We start from the raw sequence: 6,572 nt of genomic DNA on the forward strand, positions 1-6,572 counted from the left end.
CATATGTATTAGACCCATCAAATTTTGTTGTTGCCCACTGATATGTCTATATGGCAGAGTAGAGCTCTTGATTTCTTTGGGTTGGTAATTTTTCTCAGAACAAATATTTTGAAAGATAAGCAATATTTAGGCAATAACGTGGGCACTATAGGATATGCAAATTTTTGGGTTATGACAACTAGGTAAAATAGTAGCTACCTCAATAGCTAGCGAATTCATTCTGTTTGTTTTTCTTTTCATAATGAGATGTCGAAAATATTGAGAAAAAAGCACTATTATTTTCCTCTTATTTTATATTATGCTTTATGGACCTGAACAATGTTAGAATTAGCCTTTATTTTCTGTACTTCACTTCGAAGGTTCACCTCACACTGTTGACTTCATAGCCATTTTCAGAAGCCATGGGCTGCGTTTTTTGCCTAGCCATTCTGCCTATGTTGTTCCTCGACATAGAACATCATGCATTTTTCAACTAGCAACCTTTTCAAATGTATCTGTATGCCTTTTTTTGCTCAAAACATTTTTTCACAAATGAAAAATAAAAGAATCTGAATTTCATGGCAAATAATATTTTTTTTGCACTTTGTTTCACATGGCCTTTAGCACTGCGTATTTGATTTTTAGTGGAGCTTTGGAAGAATGAGAAAACGTCCATAGAGATACAACCGGAATCATATAGAATATTATTAGGTACAACAACACTATTAGTGGTTTCTATCTCCAGTAGTGAGTACATTTTTGATGCCCAACAATTGTTATACATAGTTGTGCACCATATGTTCTATCAAACTCTAAAATCTCTCTTGCTGAAAAATACATCATGAATCTTATGGATTATTATGTTTACATGCTGAGCTGAGAGATTATAGGGCCTCAACCACCGTGTATTAATAACCTGAGTATTTTCTACTTAGTCCATTGTTGTGGTATATTATGTGTTTAGAGTGATAGCTAGCCCGTGCAAGTGCACGGGTTGGCGACTAGTTTCTCCTAATTGGTGCCTTCAATTCGGAGCCAGTGGCATTAGCCTAATTGGTGCCTTTGGAGCACGATAACAATTCGAAGTGGTTCATGGGGCGGTAGCGGGTAATATTTTTCTCCTTTGGGATCTATGACCTGGTCAAGCAAAAATCCCGCTATTTCCTCTTGAATTGCTTGTATGCGCTCCGTTGGTAGGAGCTGCTCCTGCACCTCTTTGAACTGTTAAGAAGGAGATCAATATGCATGTGTATTAGTTGTGTGACTAGATATCGGTAATGGTGTAAAAATTGTGAATAGTGTTCTGACAAACGTACCCACTCCTGTCTTTGAGATGTGCTCCTTTCGGACGCCATCATGCGAATGTTCTCGCAAACGTAGTATGCACAGAGATTATTCCCCGGCGCCTGCTTCAGGGCCTTTACGAGAATGGAATTTGATCAGATAATAATTAATCAAGCATGATAATTAAAGAGATGGCAGCTAGCTAGTACTACTTAATTACTTACCTGGGGTCGATACCATTTCAGATCTTCTTTCCATGGGCCTGGAGTGGCCCTGGTGAACTTTGCCCAAGCCCTGCCCGCCGACAAAGAAAATGAATAAATGGGTTATTAAATAGTTGTTCTCAGGAAATGACGAACTAATTAAATAGGCCAAGATATAGTTAATAATGATTGAAATTACCTGTTGACTATCCCCTTCACGATGGTGTAGTCACTTGCTTTCTTAAGTAGTGAGTCTAGTACTTCAACTGTTCCTTCATCAACTTTAATGATTAACAAAATCCAGTGAAATCTGCATGCACACACGTTTGCATGTTTAATTAAGCGGGCATATGTAAGCAAAAACATGTAGCTAGCTAGTAGGCAAAAACAAAATTTGTAGTACAAGACAGTATGACTCACTCGAAGTTGTAAGGAAGTAGTATATCTTCATTGTATTTGAGGCACTTGAAGAACTCTAGCATGCTTTCCTCTACACTTTTTTCGAAATATGGATCTAATTTCCATGTGTATTCATTAATGGTATTTGGGTCAACAAACCCAATGCCATAGTGTCCACCTTTTTTCATTTCATAAATCTTCATCCTGCATAATACCACAGAAAAGAATATAGTGAGGATAATTACAGGTAATGATTGATCAAAATGATCACTACAGCTAGCTTGAGACTTAAATTACAGAAAAGAATATAGTGACGATAGATTTGTCGAGTGCGTCTTGATTGTATCATTGAAACAGTTCTGAATACTCAACGGCCAGAGCTTTCTCATGGTAGTAATGCTCCTCCTTGACATTCACCATGAGGGACTCTTGATTGGAAATCTTGGTAATGTCCATGTACCATCGATGCAATTCATACATTCTCGTCCGGAGGTTCTTGACCTCGTCTGGCTTGACCAAAAGTTGGCCCCGGACATATTTCCGTTTTATTTCCTCCTCTCTAGTCGGAGACATGGGCTCGATATCGAGGAGTTGTCCAACAGTGATCCTGATCGTTTCAGCCTACGCAACAGTGATCCACATCGCCCACCCCGGGAACGTTAACGGTTTGCCCACAATAATATTGGGCGTGCCTACTCTCATGTGTTGTTGGCACAACAAGCGGGGGGATTGATTGCGCCGCCTGTTCTCCCAGCTGGGGAACGGTTTTACCGCTCCTTTTGCCAGCTGATTTGCTCGAGCTCGAGCTCGCCTCTTTCTGGAGACGTGCTTGATTTAACTTGTTGACGTGGCGCTCATAGTCTGTGTCAACGGGCTTGGAAGCTGGTGCTCTAGCCATACGAATGAAGTGGTCAATCTTTTCCACAAGCACTTTCTCCCTTGGCGGCAATGGCAGTTTCGGTGCAAAATGGGCTTCCACCTCGGCCTTCGATATGGCTACGTTTTCCTCCTCGGACTTGTCGTAAGGCCTCTGCGGAAGAGGCGCGAGGCTTGGACCATATTGAAATCGCTTGCCTCCGCCTGTACCTCCATTACTACCTTGACTTGTACCGCTCCGCACCATAGCTGAGGCGGCTCTCTTTCGTGATTGCTGAGGCGGCGAAGACGGCTGATGTGGCTGAGTTGGAGTTGGTGGAGTGGCTTGAAGCTGTGCCGGACTTAGAGGAGGAGTGCCCTGATGCTTTGCCGGACTTGGAGGAGGAGGAGTGGCCTGAAGCTGTGCCGGACTTGGAGGAGGAGTGGCCTGACGCGTTGGTGGACTTGGAGGAGCGGGAGTCTGCTGACTCGATGGCGGACTTCGACAAGGAGTCGGATGACGCGGTGTCGGTGTCCTTCAAAAGATGATGCAATCCTTTCTCCATAGGATGATATGATGGTTGGCCTCTCCCAGTGTGTGCTCATCGTCACCTCCAGGAATGTCAAGCTCTAGCCCCGAATATTGATCCACCACCTCATCAACCAAGACACAAGCATAGCCCGCTGGAATCGGGTTGCAATGGAAGGTTGCCTCGGGGGGATTTGTAAAAGCAAGGGCGTCTGCCACCTTCATGGATATGTTCTTCATTTTGAAGTGTAGCTCACAGTTAGTGTTCTCCATGATGTCATCCACTGGGTAGCTATCCAGCAATGCGTCACCCGGGGCGGAACCCACGCTGCTTCTCGGCATGGATGGGACGGTGCTATCCAATGGTGGATCATCCGCTAGCTGCTGAGACCCCCTTTGCTGGCTAAGTGAGTCGATCTGCTCCTGCTGCCGCTGGAATTTGACTGCCAAGTCCGCGTGCGCTGATTCTAGGCCTTGAAGGTGTTCATAGTCTAGCTTCCTCTACTCCTCCTCCATCTTCCTCTTCTTCTCCTCCGCAATCTTCTTTCTCGCACGGGTTCTGTAGTCGGTGTTCCAGTCCGAAAACCCCTCATACCATGGCATAGCACCCATGCCTCGTGTTCTTCCCAGGTGTTCAGGATTTCCCAGGGCACGCGTAAGCTCGTCGTTCTCTCTGTTGGGCTCGAACACCGCCGATCGAGCCTCTTCTATTGCAACAAGTAGCTTATCTTCGGCTCCGTCCAGACATGCCTTCTTCGAAACTTTGCCTGTCTTCGGGTCCAACTCCCCCCCATGCGCATAGAACCAAGTCCTGCACCTGGGGGGACAGCTCAATGTTTCTGGAGTGACACCTGCATCCAGCATCTCTTCTCAGACTTATCCCACTTAGGCATTCCCACCGCATAGCCACATGGCCCTAGCTTATGGAACTTATCCTTTTTTGCGGCATTGGCCTTGTTTATTCTCGACCGTTCCTTAGATAATTCCGAATCCTTGAATTTCACGAAATCATCCCAATGAGCACTTTGCTTCTCTAGTGTTCCCTCGAATACTGGAGTCTTCCTTCCTCCCTTGACGTACTTGGCCCATTCATGAATCTTGTGGTTCTTGAATGCAACCGCCATCTTCCTAAGAGCAGCGTCCTTGACTTTCTCCACATCTGCATCTGTGAAATGATCTGGTAGGGTGAAATGTTCCATCAGCGTTTCCTAAAGCAGAAGTTTTTGTCTGTCGTCGACAAAAGTAACTCCTGGACGTGGCTTTGCTGGCTCTCTCCATTCTTGAAGGGAGATCGGGAGTTGGTCCTTCACAAGAACTCCACACAGACGAATGAACTTGTCCGCAATCTTCTTAGGTGCTAATGGTTCGCCATTAGGTTTGATGGCCTCGATATTGTACTTTACGCCCTCCTTCAACTTTTTGTTCGGGCCTCGTTTCCTGTTGCCTAAAGATTTGCTTGATCCGGATGGCTGAAAGAAGAAAGATCGATTCGTTAATATATCTTCAAGTCATTTAAAACATGTGATGATCACCAGATGCCTGCTTATATAAATATGTATACCTCGCCAGTCTTTGTTGTTTCAAGATCAACATTTTCTTCGTCATGTTCATAGTTCATGACTTCATCAATTCGGTCATCGCGATCGAATATCATATCACCCTCCCCAGTGTTGTTTAGATATTCGGAGCCGTCATAATCTTCTTCATTCTGATCATCATCTGGCCTGCGAGGATTGCGTATGATATTGAACAGGGCCTCTTCTCCCTCTCTGCCGGTATTGTCCGCCATAGGTTTTGTTTAACTAATCCGAAAGAAATATATTCAAATTACAATGCATGGATGCAATCAATTAATAAGGAAAAACTGAATAAATCATAGTACATAATAAACATCATTGAATATAATCTCGAATACGTCGTCTCAAATAATAGATATAATCTCGAATACATCGTCTCGAATAATAGATATAATCTCGAATACATCGTCTCGAATAATAGATATAATATCGAATACATCACTAGCTAGCTAGCTAGCAAGCTAATAAAGATCGAATACTACAGAGTAATCTAGGCCACTTGCGGTTCCTGAGGTGCGGGCGGTGGACACCCAAAGAGAAGGAACCATCACTGGATCATAGCTCGGGTGATCTCCCAAAAGAACCTGCCAGGTATTGGAGAACCTGACGTCCATAGCAGCCATGTAGCGATGGACATGCTCGTCCTCCTCCCTGACACGGCGACGTACCACCTTCGGCGGGGCCGACTCCCTTCGCACCGAAAGTGCCCCACGCGAACGCCACCAAAGGAGATGAGGGTCGACGACGGGACCCGGGGCCGGGTTCCTCACCAAGCGTCGCGCCCTTGAAGGTAGCACCTCCCAGTGCCAGCCCGGTGGAGCCCAGTCCTGGACATGGGTCCTCTGAAGCAGGACATCGTCGCGAACGGGTCGACGGCGAGGATGCGGGCCGGGCATCGTCGACAACAGATACTATATGCCGCAAAAGTAAAGTAACATTTTTTAAATGATGGATTGTGATTTCATATATGCAAATTCTAAATTTTATAACTAAAACTAACATTTCTAATATTTCTATAACTAAAACTAACATTTCTAATATTTCTATAACTAAAAAACATTTCTAATATAACTAACATTTCTATATAACTAACATTTCTATAACTAAAACTAACATTTCTAATAATTCTATAACTAAAAAACAGAAAGATTGCTAACAATTCTATAACAATGTGTGTGTGTGTGTGTGTGTGTGTGTGTGTGGTTGGCGGCCGGGGCAGGAGCTCACCAGCAAGGCGCGACGACGGTGGGCGGCGACGGGGACGGGGACGGAGACGGAGGCGGGGTGGCGACGACGGGGACGGGGCGACGACGACGGGGACAGGGACGGACCGGGCGGGGATGACGGGAGGACGGGCCGGGCGGGGACGATGGGAGGGCGAGGCGGGGCGCGGCGATGGGGCGCAGCGCGGCGACGGGGACGATGGGGCCGGCGACGGGGATGACGGGGATGGCGATGGCGATGGACGGCGATGGGGACGGTGACGGGGGCAGCGACGAGGGGCGGCGGCGACGGGGCAGAGGATAAAGAAGCAGGGAGAGATGAGAAACAGACAATTTTTTTTGAAGTGTTTTTTTATATAGAACCCACCTTTAGTACCGGTTGGAGCCACCAACCGGTACTAAAGATCTGTTTTGGCCAGGCGAAGCGGCGGGAACCGCACCCCCTTTAGTACCGGGTCGTGGCACCAACCGGTACTAAAGGCCCCCCCTTTAGTACCGGTTGGAGCCATGACCGGGTACTAAA

This window comes from Triticum dicoccoides, chromosome 5A (assembly GCF_002162155.2).
Source record: "Triticum dicoccoides isolate Atlit2015 ecotype Zavitan chromosome 5A, WEW_v2.0, whole genome shotgun sequence".
NCBI lineage: Eukaryota > Viridiplantae > Streptophyta > Magnoliopsida > Poales > Poaceae > Triticum > Triticum dicoccoides.